Source organism: Hemiscyllium ocellatum, chromosome 22 (assembly GCF_020745735.1).
Source record: "Hemiscyllium ocellatum isolate sHemOce1 chromosome 22, sHemOce1.pat.X.cur, whole genome shotgun sequence".
Classification (NCBI taxonomy): Eukaryota; Metazoa; Chordata; class Chondrichthyes; order Orectolobiformes; family Hemiscylliidae; genus Hemiscyllium; species Hemiscyllium ocellatum.
Window position 1 is genome coordinate 43812499 of NC_083422.1, and position 19401 is coordinate 43831899.

The 19401-nt window shown below is 39.9% G+C and overlaps 1 protein-coding gene across 1 annotated transcript in view; it reads right to left on the reverse strand.

Annotated features, from left to right (window-relative positions):
* Nucleotides 1–19401, reverse strand: part of LOC132826497 (rab11 family-interacting protein 2) — a 94385-nt gene that overhangs the window by 39440 nt on the left and 35544 nt on the right. The window lies entirely within an intron of this gene.

Here is a 19401-nt window from a genome sequence, read left to right on the forward strand (position 1 = left end):
CACAAGTACAAATGTGAACAAGTGAAACACCAAGACTCTCATTTAATTCTATGCACAGCTGTTGGCCATTATGGTTTCCATTTTTAACAGACAAGCTCAAAATGATGCGTCACAAGCGAAATTCTTATAAACTAATTACACAGAGTTATTGCCACTTTTCATACGAAATGACCAAAGCTAAATAGACAATGGCTAGCAATATTAAAAAGGTATACAAACTTTTATTTTCAAATGTAGTAATTGTTTCAGGTAAATTATGAAATAAGGCTACTGGTAAGCTGCAAGGAAAATTCAGCTTTTCTCAATTAAAATGTTTTCCCATCACGGTTAGCAGTACTTCTTAACTTAGCAAGGGGATGAATAGGACTGAAATATTCCTGATGAAAGGCTTTTGCCCGAAATGTCAATTTTCCTGTTTCTCAAATGCTGCCTGACCTGCTGTACTTTTCCAGCACCACTCTAATCTAGACTCTGGTTTCCAGCATCTGCAGTCCTTGTTTTTAATCTGAAATGGAACATTGTCACTTTAAATTGTCAGCTGAATTTTCCCACATTTCGGCATTTTTATCAGGTTTCATAGATTTTTTTTCTCCATGAGGGCTAGCAAGTTTTCTTGTGCTATCACATCAAACTTGCCTCATGACCTGTCTACTGTTGCCCTATATCATCCTCCTTGTCTGATGTTAACTGGATTCTACTGTTCACTGCAGTAACCTAGGATTTGATTTGATTTATTTATTGTCACGTGTATGAAAGGAGAGTGAAAAAAAAACTTGGACAGAGTAGGGCAAAAAGGTTACACTGCACAGGATGTATACTAGACAACACCAACATTAACGAGATCAGCACTATCTCAGAATAAGCTACCATCTCTGGTGCTATCTTTAAAAGGCTGTTGTCCATCAAGAAAAGAGATGACTTGCAGACAGAGACCTGGAGGTACTGGTGTAAGGGAATGGAGAGGGGCATTGTAATTCCCAGTTTCAGCACTGAAGGGCACAACACCAGGTCCTGTCAGCTTGGCCTTGGATTACCACTGGATCAATGTGATCTCTGTTGTCTCCAGGAATGCCCAGCAGTGTAGGAAGGCAGTCAATAACCAATGCTGCTGTCAGATTCTCTCTCCAGCACCTCACAGTTGCACTCTTTGCTATTGCACACACCTTTCACCAAGGCCCATGCTTGACCATTTTCACTGCTGCATACAACGTTTTCCCAGCCTTGCTGTCACCCACTCAATGTCCCATTAATGCTGCATGGACTCTGTCTCCTACCAAGTCACTAGGGACACCTCACAACCCTTCCCACCTACACTGGCATTAACAGCTATACCACCTAGTTCCACTGTACTCAATCCCTCCCCTTTCTCTCAGTACAGCAGGAAACAGAATTGGGCAGGAAGAGCCATGACAGATGCTTGATTGCAGACATTCAACTTCTCAACCACGAGAACAGGGCCCTTACTCTTCTGCCTCGCGACTGCCTGAATGAGCCCAAGCCTCTAGTCTGACATCCGATGCTGTCCTAGAATAACAGAGTCTTCTGACTGAAGGGTGTCTTCCTTCACCTGACTTCCCTTCAATTTGGAGATAGCCATGTGTTGCAGTGTAGGTGACTTGTCAGCTACTGGTGCAGGGATAACAACGATATAACATGGTGATGTGTAGTAATGTTCATCCCCTTGATTCAGTGACTGCCAACGATCATGACAAGTTGCATGACTGTTTCTGCAATCTAAAGGCAAGGCAGGGCAAGACAGACTAAAGCTGAGATGCCATAAGCATCCCAGTAGATGCTGGATAAGTGAGCACTGGGAGAGCAAGCAAGCAGTTCTGATATGCAGCTTGATCCAATCCTTGAGCCAGGTGCCTGCCCCAGTGAACAAAGTATCCTTGCACCAGTATTGCAGTGCACTCAGAAGTGCAGTATTATAGTGCAGACAAGAACTATAAGTGTATTGGGGATGTTCCAAATTAGTATGAAGAGGTTGGTACGTGTCAGATGCCTAGGTTTATGACTATGGGGAGCATGTGGCTGAGGCCCTCAACTGTGCCCTGGGAAGTCGCTGCTGGGTATTCCAGATGGAGGTCTGGAGAACCAAGCAGTTAGCTGGAATTACTCGGCACCATCTATGACATTCATGTTAGGAATGTCAGGCTTCTAGTTTGTATGTGGCAGGTGGTGAACAGGAGCTACATTTTAATGAGGCAAGATTCTGTGTTAATGAAAGCAATAACAAGCAATAATTACCCTGAATAAACATCTCAGTGCTCCCTAGGAAAAATTTTATGTCGCATCCAGAACCCTTTCAACATTGTGGGAGGAAGGCCTCATCCATCTCTATCAGAGTCCTTGCCATAGCCCACCTTGTTTAGGGCCCTATAAAGATTCCAACCATAGTGTCTTTCATGGATTGTAAGATGCCCAAAGCCACTCCACAGACAATAAAAACCTATTTTGTAAAGTAAGGAAAGACACCAGTCTATTTGCACTCAAGGTCTCACACAACCAGTTATAAATTTAGGAATAAAAAAATCATTACATTCCTTCAATTTCCAAACTAAAATATCAAAATAATTAGATTACTTACAGTGTGGAAACAGGCCCTTCGGCCCAACAAATCCACACTGATCCTCCGAAGAGCAACCCACCTAGACCCATTCCCCTACACCGAACACTATGGGCAATTTAGCATGGTCAATTCACCTAACGTTCACATTTTTGGACTGTGGGAGGACAGAATGTGCAAACTTCATACAGACAGTTGCCTGAGGCGGGAACTGAACCCAGGTCTTTTGCACTGTAAGGCAGCAGTGCTAACCACTGTGCCACCGTGCCGCGCAATGTTGGATGAGAGTTAATATTAGCCATATCATTGGGATTACTCTTTTCCAAATAGGGCCATGTGACAGCAACAAGTTTAACATTCCAATCAAAAAAAAATGAAGACATAGAATCATAGAATCCTTACAGCATGGAGGCTGACCATTCAGCCCATCAAGTCCACACCAACCCTCTGAAGAGCATCCCACCCAGATCTACCCCTCTACTTATCCCTGTAACCCTGCATTTCCCACGGCGAACACCCTTATCCTGCAGATGGGCATCTTAGCATGGCCAATCCACCTAACCTGCACATTTTTCAGACATAGGGAGGAAACAGAGCACCCAGAGGAAACCCTCGCAGACACCGGGAGAATGTGTAAACTCCACACACAGTTGCCAAGGCTAGAATCAAACCTGGATCCCTGGTACTAAGTGGCAGCAGTGCTATCCACCGAGCTACCATGCTGCCCCTTCATCTTCGTCAGTTGTATACTGGAGTGTCAACTTAGAGTGTCAGGTCACATGAGTGGAGCTTGCACCTATTATCTTTTAAGTTCTAACCAATGAATCGAGGCTGCCCTCTGAAAATGATAGTAACTCGAAAGGCAATCAAGGAAGTGATCTTGCACACAAACAAACCACAATTAAAAAAGAAATAAAGTTGTAGAGCAGGATTACTTGTTACATTGCTTTCCAGAATTCTTGGCTTTCTGATTATGTATAATGATTTAATGGATGGTGACAGTTTTTCCAACATTTGATTGAATCATGTGGAACAAGTGTGGCGTTTTTGACCTTGATGCACACTTTAAAAATGACCATTATAATCAATAGATGAGCATACACACATTTTATTATAATATTTCTTAGATCTGTAATAACATTGATTAATTTCTGAAGTATAAACTGAAAGTCATAACAAATGGCACACATAACCAAACAATGAGATTTTACCAAAGCTACAGTAATGCAGCTGCATTTCATTCAGCTTGACAAGTTACACTAACTTTCTACCTGATTATTACAATACTATGAAGGTTAATGAATGTGCACTATTAGTTTAAATCTACTTCAGTAGTTGACCTGACTCCTAAAAATGTTCAAAACTTATAAAGATGCATAATTTAAGCCTAATTGCACAAAGTTGACCTCCAGCATACTCTGGATGAAAATTCCATTCCTCCTTTATTTTTGAATATGATGGAAAATGCTACTATAATCCTCTGTGTGCCATTAAAAACAAAATTTTTACCAAACATGGAAATGCTTTGCAATTACAGCTGGCATAAAAATTCCATCATTTTCTTCATACAAATAGCTGCCTATATTAGACAGACATGCAGCTTTGGAACAATCAGAAGTTGTATTTTCCAATATGCCACTGTAGATAAAGATTTCTTCTCAGTCTGGAAAATGATAGCTACTGTAAAGTGAAATTACATACTGTCATCTCTTTCCAAAATCTCCTCTATATAGACAGTTGAATGTCATCCCTCCTTTAAGTTACTGTAAGAAGAAATCTGAACCTTGTTCATGAGAGCTTTATCAAACTCAAATTCCCACTGGAGACATGAGCATTTAAAAAAAAAGTAATGTAAAAATTCCTTCTATCTCCTAGCTTTGACCTATTTAAGAAAATAAAACCTTCAAAAGAAAATAAAAAGTCTTGAATCAGTAAAGTTTAACTTGAATTTATAAATTCACTAAATGCTGGAATATTCAGAAGTGGCTTACAAAGTTCTACTTCTCCAAAATAAAAGGTCTCAGCATACCCAAGAAATCACAACGTATATTCATTAAACAAACCTTGAAATAATGAAAGCATTCCAAAGAGGAGATAGCTTTAAAAAAAGGCTAAACTGCAAGGGTTTAAGGTTAGAGTTCTAAAGAAAGGTCGCTGGACTCAAAATGCTAACTCTACTTTCTCTCCACAGACCTGCTGAGTTTTTCTAGCAATTTATTCATACATACATAGAATCCCTACAGCGTGGAAGTGGCCATTCGGCCCACTGAATTACAATTGACCGTCTGACCCATCCCCTACCCTATAACCCCATACTTCCCATGGCTAGTCCACCTATCTTGCACATCCCCGGACATTTGACCAATGTGCCTAACCTGCATGTCTTTGGACTGTGGAGGAAACCAGAGCGCCTGGAGGAAACTCATGCAGACACTGGGAGAAGGTCTGTGTAGAGTTTGCAGAGTCCCCCATGGGTGGAATTGAACCTAAATCCCTGATGGTGAGATAGCAGTGCTAACCATTGAGCCACACTGCCACCTTTGTTTTTGTTTCAGATTTCCAGCACCTGCAGTTCTTTCTTCTGTGACCTTTCATATCCAAAAAGCTATAATCTTCGACAAGTTGATTCCATTACAAAAATAAACACAAAATGGTAATGAAAAACAGTACAACCAGATTCAGAGGTCAAGTAGGTGTCAGATGCAGCTCAATGTTCAACATGTAAAACAGCTAACATTGAACCAAGAAACTAAAAGTTTTTAAGTCAGCACGTTGATTGGAAAAGTATTTCTGGAGCTGGCTTGAATGAACTGTTGAAACCATTCCCTCAGGTTTTCCCACACAAAGCAACTTAGTTGCATTATCAGAGATTTCAAAAGCACAAATCATGAATAACCATAATTGTAATTCAGATCCTATCTGGAGTTTTATGTACACATTCTTCACCAAACCACATTCTTCAAGGAGGCGTGTAGGCACATGATTCTCAATATCCGCATTGAAGTTATGGGAAAGATTATTGACAAATGTGCTGCTGTCAAGATTGTTCACTATAAAGAGACAAAAATATTAGTACAGCAAATTTAATGAGTACAAAATTAGAATTAAGCAGAATTTATGGGAGTGGAAACGGTGACAGAATTGTTGAATGAGTTATCAAGATATGAATATCAAATAATACCATTGGGTGGAATACAAAAGATGGATTTCTGAAGAGATTAAAAAACACTTGAGGAGAAGCAACTAACAGGAGGTGGCTGTTGCATGAATATCTTCACCCTCAATGATGGGGGAGCGCAGCATATGAATGCAAAAACAAGGCAGAAACATTTGCAGCCAGAAGTGTGTAGCAGATGCTCCATTTCAGCCTTAAGGTCCCCAGCATGTCTCATGCCAGTTTTGGCCAAATGATTGACTTCACATCATAACCAAGAAATGGCTGAAGACACTGGATACTGTGAAGACTACAGGCCTCAACAACACACTGACAATAGTACTGAAGGTGTATGCTCCAGCACAGCTAACAGCTACAAAGCTGGCATCTATTCAGCTGTCTGGAAAATTGCCCATTATGCCCTGGCCACAAAAATCCAACTCAGCCAATTCCTACCCCATCAGGCTACTCCCTATCATCAAAACGAGGGGAAGAGTTCGACCAGTGGCACTTGCTCAGCAATGACCTATTCAATGTCAGTTTTGGTTCCGCCAAAGTCAGTCTAATCCTGGCCTTGGTTTAAAGATGGATAAAAGAGCTGAACTAAGAGTGACTGCTCCAGACATCAAAACAGTACTTGACTAAGCAGTGGAAACAATTATTATGGACACTGGATGTCAAGCGAATGTCATAACATTGAACAGCTCAGTTTCTTACATACTATGAATTGCTTAAGGTGTAGTAGCTGTGTTAGAGACAATATGTAACACTCAAACTATGACCTTGCCAGTTCATGAAACTTACATCATATTGGCTTTCTGTGGATACAAGTGGATTGGTTTTCTCTGAAAAAAAAACTTGAAAACTTACGTTAATTTAAGCATCTTTGTGTCCTTAAGTGTTATGGCTTTTATAGTTATGATACTGAGGATATTGATGAATTCTACTCACTCTCCTTCTGACAGAGTTCGAATTCCCTCAGATAGCAACACAAATACAGACAATATCATCACTAAATGACTAAAGGAATTACTGAGCTTGAAAAAGTAGCCCAAGAAAACATGAAGGGAAAAACAAAGTTTAGCCCTGATGCTCAGATGTGTCACTGATATCAAGCTGAGATCGTGATCCTACTTCTAAACTTCCCAGCTTGGGGAAATCTTCTCCTATCAGCTATCTTTCAAGCCTTGTAAGGATTTAATATACTGCATGAGATCATAAGAACTCCAGAGAAGGAATAGGCAATTCAGCTCCTGGACCTGCCCTGCCATTTGATACAATTGTGACTGATCTCATTTCGGCATCAAGTCCACTTTCCTGCCCATCCTCCATAACCCTTCAACCAGTTATTAATTTAAAATATCTGTCTGTCTATCGCTTCTTAAATTTACTGAGTGTCGCAGCATCCACTGCACTCTGGGATAGAGAATTACACAAATTCTCAAGCCTTTGAAAGAAGTAATTTCTTCCCAACTGGGTTTTAAGTCTGCTCCCCTTACCTAAAATTATGACCTCATTTTAGAGATCACATTCTTCCGAGCTTTAAAGAATAGGAGTTTAACTTCCTAAATCTGTTCTCAAATATAATTTCCTTTGGTAAAATAAACTTTTGCTACAATTTCTCAGAAGGGATGTACAGGGAACCGGGTTCAATTCCAGCGTTGGGCAACGTCTGTGTGGAGTTTACACATTCCCGGTGTCTGCGTGGGTTTCCTTTGGGTGCTCCGGTTTCCTCCCACAATCCAAAGGCTTGCAGGTTAGGTGAATTGACCACGCTAAATTGCCCACAATGTTCACGGATGTATAGCTTAGGCTTATTAGTCAGGGATAAATATAGAGTAATGGGTTTGGGTGGGACACTCTTCAGAAGGTTGGTGTGAGGATTTGTTGCACCGAATGGCCTGTTTCCACACTGCAGGGATTCCAACAGCTAAGATATTCTAAGGCACAAACTGTACATAGGATCTTTGGTGAGTCGACACCTGAAATACTACGAGTCAGGGGTGAGGTGGGGGTGGAGATTAGCCGGGAAGGTGATATGCAGGTAGGGGTTGATAGTGTTAGGTCTGAGGGGAGGTTGGAACGGAGCAGATAGGTAGGAAGGATGATGGACAGGTAGGACATTTCGGAGCGGGGGGGGGGGGGGGGAAGAAATCTGGGATGAAGTGGGGGGAGGGGAGATAAGGAAATTGGTGAAGTCAATGTTGATGCCGTATGCTTGAAGGGCCCCAAAGCGGAAGATGAGGCATTCTTCCTCCAGTCATCAGGTGGCTTGTATTGGAAGGGGAGGTGGCACAGGACTTACATATTCTTGGTGGAGTGGGAGGGAGAGCTGAAGTGGTTGGTTTGGTGAGTGTATCCCAGACATGTTCCCGGAAACGTTCTGAGAGTTGGCCTCCTGTCTCCCCAGTGTAGAGGGATGGAGGCAAGAGAAAAGAAACATGACGCTTACCAACAAGGCTTGCTATATTCTGCAAATGATATTAGATTCTAAAGTCTCCAATTCTTAGCAACTTGTTTCTATTGACAACACTTAAGACTGTGCTCACATTTTGATATAAAACTCAACTCTATGTATCTCAATTCTATAAAATGTTGCGGCCAGCTGTAAATGTGCTCTGTTTTAGTGCTCTCTAGAAGTAAAATAGTAACCTTTTCAGAATACTAAATTCAAATGCTGACCTGAAATGGCGAGGGAGTAAGGGAATTATCTGTAAATGTTTCACAGTAACATGATTGAAAAAAAAAGAATTAATTAAATAAGTACATGGTGCAGTCAGGAAGATTAAGCCCACAGAGTGTTTTCCTTGGTTTCTATGAATAGGAGACGTTTGAAATTAAAATAGCTAAGAAACAAAATTACAGCCTTAAATTTTTCAGTTGACAGAAGATTTTGATTTTATACAATGGCTTTTAATTATGGGTCAACATTATTCACTGGAATTTGTTTTTAACATACAATAATTTTCATCTCAAGTAGGATTTCATCTCATCACACTGTAAATTGATCTTAAATGGGTTCAGCTGTAATAACTGTACTAGACTGTGTTGGCAACATATGAAATGCAATGCCATAGTTGAACCAGAAATGAGATCGAGTAATGTGCAAACAATAAACCACAACTTGTTATTACTCATGAGCTGGGTATTATTTAACAATTCATTAATACAGAAAATTAGGATTGCATACTGGAAAGATTTGCCTTGGATAAGTAGACATTATATCACACAATGAAACTATCAAATCAAACAATTTAGTTGTTTCTCTGCATTTTTGTGAATTTTGTTTTGTAATATATTAAACAGAATGAAAATGCAAAATGCTGGAAATATGCAGATCAAAAAGCATTTGAAAAGGAAGAAGCAAAGTCATATTTCAATTTATTTCAGATATTTCTCCACAACTAGAAAATCTTAGCCATTTAACAGATTTTAAGTAGAGAGGCAGATAAGGGAAAAATAGAAGGGAAAGAACAACAAAAAGGAATGTCAGCAATGGGGAAAAAGGCAGAATGGATGATGATACTCAGCAAACTGTGATTGAAACAGAAAAATAAAGTAGGTCGACAAGAGAGCTGAATAGTAGAATACTGTTTATTTCTGAAAAGTGTATAGCAATAATTAATAATCTGAAATTGTTTGACTCGATATCAAGAACAGAACACTAGTTGTTGGCCCTTGAGCTTCATTAGAACATTGTATGAAGTTGAAAACAGAGACAGGTTACAGCGATGGCAGGATGAAGAGGTAAAACAAAGAGCAACTGGGAACTAGCAGTCATGCTTACAGTCTGATTGGAAATGTTCAGAAAAGTGATCAATTTGTTGTAGTTCTCCCACTGCAGGGGAGTTTGCAAACTAAGCACTAAATAACAATATTCAAGATCAAAAGTATGATAAAGTTTCAATTTACCTGGAAAGAATGTTTTGAAGGCCTGGACTTTGGGAAGGAAGAGGACGAAATTAAAGATGTCGATCTCCTGCACTGTTATGTGATGGTGGGATGAGGATTGTGCTGGGAGAGTGAACTAAGCCATTTTGAAACACAGTCTCTTCACAATGATGAAAGTGAAATGAAAAGTAGGCAAGGATGTGTTGAGGTTGTTCATGATCCATTTCACATAGAGATTAGTAGAGTAGAAAATGAAGTCTATCATAGTTCTGGAAGATTGGAGATGGGGCAAGAGCATACATTTGGGAAATATGACTAGCAGTGCAGGATCCCATCAACCAAAGCAGAAGGAAGAGAATCCTTAGTTGAGGAAAGAGAAAAAAATTAGAAGCAGTGGCACGGAAGATGGCATCATTAGGATAGAAGAAAAGAATTGAGAAGATTAGTCCTCACTAGAAACAGAAAAAGGAGAAAGTGAAGAGGTGGAGATAACCCATTAGAATTTGAGGGAGATGTGGAAATGTGGCAAAGTCGAGAACATTTTCGAGCGAGGGACAGCAAAGAGCAGGACTGTTGTTACACATTAGAAAACGTACAAGGCAGGCTATAATGAAAATGTTCTATGCAAGTTCCAATAAAATAGGTACATCCAGGATCCACATGGGTTCACAAAAAGACTTGTAGTCAAAGCATGCATAACTGAATGCACTGTAACAATATGCACACTGTAGACTATGGAAATATAATTGTCTCGCGATCAGTGACAGCTGAACGACAATGGCCAGTTTAGTTTTTTTTTTAAAAAACAGTGAAACTGAACTGTTAAACGTTAGGGTATCCACCCTGAGCATAATAAGTTTTATTTTTAAAATCTGTAGTAAATTTCGGTACCTGCAAGTTGTGGTATGAGAGATTGTACACTGCTGTGTTGTCAATCACATTAAATTATTATTCTGACATTTGATCCAGAATGTCTAATAGAAGAATTAGTGTATTTTGGCAGTACCAGTTTGTTTTAAAGTTTAGAATTTGGGTCACAACATACTTGCATATTATACCTTTTTGGTTATTTGGGAAGTTCAAATGGGAACTCAATTCAACTGTCGATTGAGAAAGCCAGTAATGTGAGAAATATTTTTGGACTAAAAATGCAGTTAATGCTTTTAAATTAAAGTAGTCCAAGTAATGGCTACATGTGATTTCCTCATTAAATTAATGACTTGGTTAATTTTCAAGATCAACAGCATCTCAATTCAAAAAGTTGTCCAACTTCTGTGCAAGATACGTATTAAAGAGTTGGTTTTCATTTTAAGGTTGCCAAGAGATAAACCACAACTAATTTCTGAACAAAAATCAGACAGCAGTCTAGTTCTGTGGGAAAGAAATGTATTTAATAAAGCAGAGTATTCTTTCCCATTTGAAGGTTCGGCTTAATTTCATGAAAGAATAACAATTTTGGTTAAAATAATTTGATAAACTTGAATTAAATTTAAAATAGGAACACTTCATTTTCATAACATTCATGGTACATAGAGTAGCATTATTGTTGAGAAATTTTAATGGATTTTATTTGTGATCATTCATCTTTAATTTAGTTTAAAGCACATATTAAAACTTCTAATCTGTTCAGCTATGTGACTTTTCAAGTACTACTTGTTTGAGGAATTGATTTTCTTTCCTGCACTTAAGCAATAATTTACAGTCACAAGTTGTGAAATGAATATTCTGTGATGTATATCGTTAGATTTTTATCGGTGTAATGCATGAGATGAGAATCTGGAGGTTAGTCCTTCTTCCAAATGCACTGCATTAGATTCAGTGACAAAAGCATAGCAAGTAGATATGCAAACAGAGTCGTAGTGCTCTCTGCACTAAGTGTAGGCATCTTTAGGAGAAACTAAGCCCCAGCTGACCCCATGAAGACAGCCCACTGGATCAAGCTCCAAATTAGCCACGTCAGTGCAACCTGAAGGGACTCTTGGCCCGATCAGAAACCTCAACATGGAAGTTTGGCATACCAGAAACTGCTTACCTATCAGGGGCTGGCAGCTACAGCCAACTGTAAAGCATTATCAAAGGCCTGGACTTTGCAGGCGTGAAGAGTTATGCGAGCAAGAAGGCAAGTTTTTTTTGGGGGGTTGGGGGAGTATCACGAGTGGAGGCTATATAGTGGGACAGAGGGCAAGGCAGAGACTGGCATCAACAGCAACCTACCCATGCCTCAACTGTCCCTAGATCATGGCATATGGCAGTCTCTTGACCAGTTGGGAAGGCCATTCATGGATTTTCCAGTCTTGAACTGGATTATTGTGGGTGAAGGGGCACTCAGCACTGCCCACCGGCTTGCTTATTTGCCCTTCCTCTCCACTATCAAGAGAGGAGAAAAATCTTCCTAGTGTTGGATCAGTGACACTAGTAATCATCTAAGGAACAAAATGAACAATCGAACCTTATTTCTGCTTCAAACTAAGCAAATTCAGCCACATGATGCAGCTAACAATGAAGGATATTCATTTAAAGCATTGCAACTTCAGCCAAAATAATTATTGCACAATGATTTGCAACACAGCTCTGACAAAGTAGGGAAGCTGTTGCAAATGAAAAATAGGATTAAATGTTTAAAAAAAAATTGTCAGGTCAAAGGGAAGAATATTCATTAAATTGAAACTTAAGACGATAGCACAAGCCTAACTAAAATTTATATTAAGGTGTTAGAGGCAAAAATGTGGAGGTCCTACCAGATGTGTGCCTTTCAAGTAGCAAATGTCAACTCTGATAAAAGTATTTTTAAGTCAAACTACTGGAGCTCAAAATCTCTACTCGAGGTGGAATCGGAGACAGACCGAGTGATAAGGGTTTCTAAAGAGAGCGTTTCTGAGGTAGTTTCCCTGTTGAGATTTAAGGAATTGTTGGGGAGTGGTAGAGTAAGAAATGGTCAACTACACGTTAAGGAACATGGAGGGACAGACTCGAGCAGGAACATTCAGAGCAAGGCAAATCAAATAATTAAATAACTATTTGTTGAACTAATATTACATACTAAAGGAAAGAAGAATGAAGAGATATTGAAATATTGCAGCCACACAAGATTAATATGTGTTCAAGGGATATGGGTATTGCTGGCTAAACCAGCATTCATTGTCCATCCTCAACTACCCCAGAAAGGTGACGATGAACTGTGTTCTTGAACTGCATTGGTCCAGAGGGACTAACTAGTTGGCCGTACTGTACCATGAGAGAGGCAGTTCCAAGATTTTAACCCAGTGAAGCAGCAGTAAAAGAGTTCCAAATCAAGACAGTGTGGGCTTATAGGGAAACACTCAGGTGATGGGGTCCCATGCTTCTGCTGCTCTTGCCTTCCAGTGAATGGTAGAGGTTACAGATGAAACCTTGGTTGTATCTTGTAGATACTGTAACAAAGTGCTTAGTGGGGATTCACATCGCTAGTGCCCATACTGGGTTTAAGAGCCACAGTCATACAGCATGGAAATAAGCTCTGTTGTCCAACTCGTCCATGTTGATCAAGTTTCCCAAACGAGCCCCATTTGCCTACATACCTCCAAACCTTTCCTACTCATAACCCTTTCCATATGCCTTTCAAATGTTGTAACTATACTTTCATCTATCACATCTTCTGGCAGTTTAGTTCACATATGAACTGCCGTGTGTGTAAAACGTTACCCCTCAGATCCCTGTTAAATCTTTCTCCTCTGACCTTAAATATGTCCCCCAGTTTTGAACTTCCAACCCCAGAAAAATGACCTTGGGTTATTCACTCTATCCATACCCTTCATGATTTAATAAACCTCTAGAAGGTCACCCCTCAAATCGCCTACATTCCAGTGCAAGAAGTCCCAGCCTATCCTTACAACTCAAGTCCCAGCAACATCCTGGTAAATTTTTTCTGAACCTTCTCCAATATCATCTTTCCCATAGCAGGGCAACCAGAATTGTACAGTGTCCTCTAGAAGAGGCTTCACCACTTCCTGTTTAACCATAACATGGCATCCCAACCCCTAAGGTGGAGTAATGAAGGCAAGCATGCTAAATGCTTAACCACCCTGCTCCCAGGTGATGCAAACTTCAAAAGCAGTATATAGCTGAACATCAAGACCTCTGTTTAACAGCACTACCCAGGGCATACGATTAATTATGTACGCCCTGCCCTTTCTTGTCTTACAAAATACAATACCTCACATTAATCCAAATTAAACTTCATCTTTAATTCCCTAGCCCATTGATCAAGATCCCTTTGTAATCTTAGATAACATCTTCACTGTCAACTATATCACTAATTATGGTGTCATCTACAAACTTACTAATCATGCCTCCTAAAATTTGCATCCAAATTGAGAGGTTAATGATGGGGGGTTCCGTGTATCAATATTTAAAACTTAAAATGTACGGGAGTAGAGAGATTGGGAACTGAAAATGTGTTGCTGGAAAAGCGCAGCAGGTCAGGCAGTATCCAAGGAGCATGAGATCGACATTTTTGGGCATGAGCCCTTCTTCAGGAATGATGAGAGTGTGCCAAGCAGGCTAAGATAAAAGGTAGGGCGGAGGGACGTTGGAAATGTGATAGGTGGAAGGAGATTAAGGTGAGGGTGATAGGCTGAAGTGGGGATGGGGCGGAGGTGTCAGGAAGAAGATTGCAGGTTAGGAAGGTGGTGCTGAGTTCGAAGGTTGGGACTGAGACAAGGTGGGGGAGGGGAAGTGGGGGGGAGGGAGAGACGCCCCCACCCCGGCCTATCACCCTCATCTTAACCTCCTTCCACCTATCACATTTCCAATGCCCCTCCCCCAAGTCCCTCCTCCCTACCTTTTATCTTAGCCTGCTTGTCACACTCTCCTCATTCCTGAAGAAGGGCTCATGCCCGAAACATCGATTCTCCTGTTCCTTGGATGCAGCCTGACCTGCTGCGCTTTTCCAGCAACACATTTTCAGCTCGGATCTCCAGCATCTGCAGTCCTCACTTCCTCCTAGAGAGATTGGGAAGGCAGGCATGCAAGTGAGAAAAGATGGGCATGAGAAAAGAGAGCTAGCAAGAAATCGAGAGAATGTGAGCGCCAAAGTGAGAGAGATTGAGTATATGACAGATAGCCAGTGAAAGCACCACACTGCAAAGGGAGGGCAGAGTCAAAGCCACATAATATCATTGTTTTGTTCAATGCTGTAAGAGGAATAAACAAAAGCAAGATTTCCCAGTTATATTCACTGAATCTCTTGCAATACATCCATTCAAATTAGAATTCTATCAGCGGAAACACACGTGATAAGGAACGCAGAGGCAAGTTAAACTGAGGAATTTAGTGATAAATGCTAACCTACCTAGCAGAGTCTATGATTACAGCAGTGTGCTGATACAACCCAAGAATAAAGACAAAACACATTTTATCAGTATCAGGTAATCAGAAACCAGGCAAAATGTATTTACATAATCTACCTCTGCCAGATATAGAGCAATTATTCACATTAAACAATGCATGTTAAAATGAGTAAAACAAACCTCAAGACAGCAAATCATTCTATAAAAATACTCTTGTTTAAACAAAGAACTCATGGTTGCTAATTTAGAAACACTGATTATAAAACACAATCTGGATCTTAGTTAAAAATCACAGAACACAAGGTTCACAGTCCAATAGGTTTATTTTGAAGAACTAGCTTTCTTTAGATTAGATTACTTACAGTGTGGAAACAGGCCCTTCGGCACAACAAAGTCCACACCGATCCTCCGAAGAGCAACCCACCCAGACCCATTTCCCTACATTTGCTCCTTCACCTAACACTATGGGCAGTTTAGCATGGCCAATTCACCTGACCTGCGCATCTTTGGACTGTGGGTGAAAACCGGAGCACCCGGAAGAAACCCACGCAGACACGGGGAGAATGTGCAAACTCCATGTAGTCAGTCGCCTGAGGCAGGAATTGAACCCAGGTTTCTGGCGCTGTGAGGCAGCAGTGCTAACCACGGTGCCACCGTGCCGCTCTTTCAGAGCGCTGCTAGTGCTTCCAAATAAACTGTTGGACTATAACCTGGTGTTGTGTGATTTTTAACTTTGTACACCCCCAGTCCAACACCAGCATCTCCAAATCATCAATCTGGATATTCATTTAGAAACGTATTGTAACATTACTTAATGTCTTCAGCTTTCCAGCAATGGTCCATATTAAAATCAACTTGATATTTGTTCCCCTTCTACATTTTTTAATTTTGATACTATATCTGCAATGTGAATATTAGATGACAAAACTGAGATTCTCAAATTATGCAACATTTAATTTTCTACACAGGATCATGACAAATACCAATTATCTCGATGCCTGGAAATGCTTGCTTAGGAAAAAAAAATACACTGAGGATTTGAAACAAAAAACTTTTAAACATATCAGAAGCCAATGACTATTACCATTGGTGTTTTTATGAGCAATCAGAGCTCCTTCATCTACACAAAGTAGTAAATAAAGTCATTTCGAGGAGAATAGATTCATTTAGAAAAGCATTATGTCAGACTTGGTAAATCTATATAAAAATAAGTTTTGAATGGACAGACTGCTATCAAATCAGATGATAACAGCACAACATAACTTCACAGTATTTGGGCTAGACTTGCCCTTGTGAGCTTAGGTTTTTAAAATATTCAGCATAATAAGTTATCAATTTGTGAGTCAATACATATAGAAGAATACATTTCAAGTGACTTGAAATATTAACCAAGTTGGGTTACCCAAGAAACCCAAAGAAACAGAGTGCAATCATTTTAGAACTATAAGCTTAATGGATCATCTTATGAAAGTTAAATTGAAAATCATAATAGATGAGGTTTATTTCCATGAGTCAGGAAAATGGAGCATGATTATAACCAGATCATACCATAATCTTACTGAATGGTACAGAGGGTTCAAAGGGCCAAAAAGCTAACTCCTGCTCCCAAACCTTATGCTCCTAAAGAAATAATAGCACATTAAAAGCAGAAATTGGTGAAATGTCTGGATTTAGATCTGGAGTTGAAATAAGAGTATTTTTTGAAAAATCCCTGCAAGTAAACTAGAATGTTTACATATGTATCACCAAGTATGAAAAAAAAATCACTGTTGCCCGTTACCAAAATTAAATAGACAAGCTGCTGAAATGTGGCATATGATAGCAAAAATGTGAGATTGATCTAGAGCCTAAATTGGAGGAAATAGTGAGCATCAGGTTAGAGAAAGGTCTTCCCAAAATAGGATCAGGATCCCTAATGGGGTTGAGAGTTGAAATCTTAGAGTCTGAAACTCAGAGACAACATGGCTGCCATGGAACTCCCACTAAGTTTAACAATAATAGTCCTGTTCTCAAAGGCCCCCAGTCTTCATTCTCTCAGGTCTCATTGAGGGGCCATAACAATTTTCAAGCCATGATATGGGGATCACAGTGGAAAACGTTATGGAAAGGGACTGAGCCAGAAGATGGACAATCATATGTGGCAAGTGAAGAAAGTACAACAAGACTGTGCCCTGTTGCCAAAATTATTTAGTCTGTACAAGGAACAAACATTCAATGAGTCAGATTTATTTTCTTTCCTGCAATTGAAATACATGTTTAAAATGTTGTGGTTATGTTCGCCGAGTTGAGAATTTGTGTTGCAGACGTTTCTTCCCTGTCTAGGTGACATCCTCAGTGCTTGGGAGCCTCCTGTGAAGCACTTCTGTGGTCTTTCTTCTGGCATTTGTAGTGTTTTGAATCTGTCGCTTCTGGTTGTCAGTTCCAACTGTCCATTGCAGTGGCCGGTATATTGGGTCCAGATCGATGTGCTTTTGATTGATTGAATCTGTGGATGAGTGCCATGCCTCTAGGAATTCCCTGGCTGTCCTCTGTTTGGCTTGTCCTATAATAGTAGTGTTGTTCCAGTCGAATTCATGTTGCTTGTCATCTGCGTGTGGCTACTAAGGACAACAACTCACCAGAACGAAGTACCCGATACCCAGAACGAGCAAAACCGATGTAGTGTACAAAATCCCATGCAAGGACTGCACAAAACACTACATAGGACAAACAGGAAGACAGCTAATGATCCGCATCTATGAACACCAACTAGCCACGAAACGACACGACCAGCTATCCTTAGTAGCCACTCATGCAGATGACAAGCAACATGAATTTGACTGGGACAACACTACTATTATAGGACAAACCAAACAGAGAACAGCAAGGGAATTCCTAGAGGCATGGCACTCATCCACAGATTCAATCAATCAAAAGTACATCGATCTGGACCCAATACACCGGCCACTGCAACGGACAGCTGGAACTGACAACCAGAAGCGACAGATTCAAATGCCGGAAGAAAGATCACAGAAGTGCTTCACAGGAGGCTCCCAAGCACGGAGGATGTCACCGAGACAGGAATGAAACATCTGCAACACAAATTCCCAGCTCGGCAAATAGAATCACAACAACGAGCACCCGAACTACAAATCTTCTCACAAACTTTGAAATGTTTAAAATGCTGATGACAGCACTATTTGCAGAATCAGGAAAGACTAAAATATTTTAGATTGAGTGAAATGTAGAAGTTTATAGTTAGGATTGAATATGAACACCAAAAAGTCAAAGGCAATGGTAGTCAGAAGGAAGGCATCGGAAAAGTGAGAGTGAAAATTGAAATGGATGGTGTTACAATGGAAATAGGAGGTAAATGTGTATACTTTGGACAACTGATGAAACAAAATGGTAGTTGGAATGCCAAACTCAGATGGAGAATACAGTCAACCAGAAGTAATTTTGTGAAGATATAGAATATGTTAACAAGAAAACTAAAGCTTGAAAAGAAGAAGAAAAATCATAGGAGGTTGCATCTTGTCCACTTTCCTGTACACCTCAGAAACATGTACATAAATAAAGTCAGGAGAAGAAAATAGAGACCTTTGAAATTTGGAGGTTAAAAATGTATACTTAAATTTCCATATACAGATCATCAAGAAAACTTTGCAGGTTTGAAAATCTAAGAGCAAAAATAATCCTAAAGGTGACATATAGAAAAGAAAATGTCAATATTATGGCCAGAGCTGAAAAGCTACAGTATACTTTCTAAAGCAATATGGAGGGCAGTAGTAGGGAGATTGGCCTATGCCCAGTCGGTTGAGCGATGTAACAAAAAAAAAAGTGACTTCCGACAAGCTGCACCAGGGGAGTAAGGATGGTGCAAACAAACATGTCTTTTGTTTAGAGTAGCTACAAGCAGGACAGGCCAAGAGCACAGCAAATTACTAAAACAGAGCTGCTAGTGGCAGTGTAGAAAATGAAGTATCTGACATGAGAGAGAACAGGCCAAGAAGCAACTGCACATCTGGTTATTCAATCAGATTGCAAAACTTTGAAATTGATAGTTCAAGAGTTGCAATGGAAGTACGAATTAAAACGTGAAAGAACATAAATGAAAGACAATTAGAGAGGGGGGGGGGGGGGAAGGAGAACTGAATTGGGAAAAGGTCAGTCAGAAAGGAAGTTTTATAAACAAATACATTTTCAAAATCTTCAACAATTAAAACCTGAGATCTCACACATTAATAACTAAGTTTTGTGCTCAAAAGGAGTTTAATTAGAAATAATTAATAAATATTTACAGTTAAAGGGTGCTTGGACAGGAACAGACAAAACACAACCTTCTGTGATAAGGTTACCTAATATCTATCGCACAAATCACACTTGATCAGACAGGCCGAAGAGTAGCAGATGGAAGTTAATTTAGATAAATGGGAGGTGCTATATTTTGGAAAGGCAAATCAGTGCAGGACTAATACATT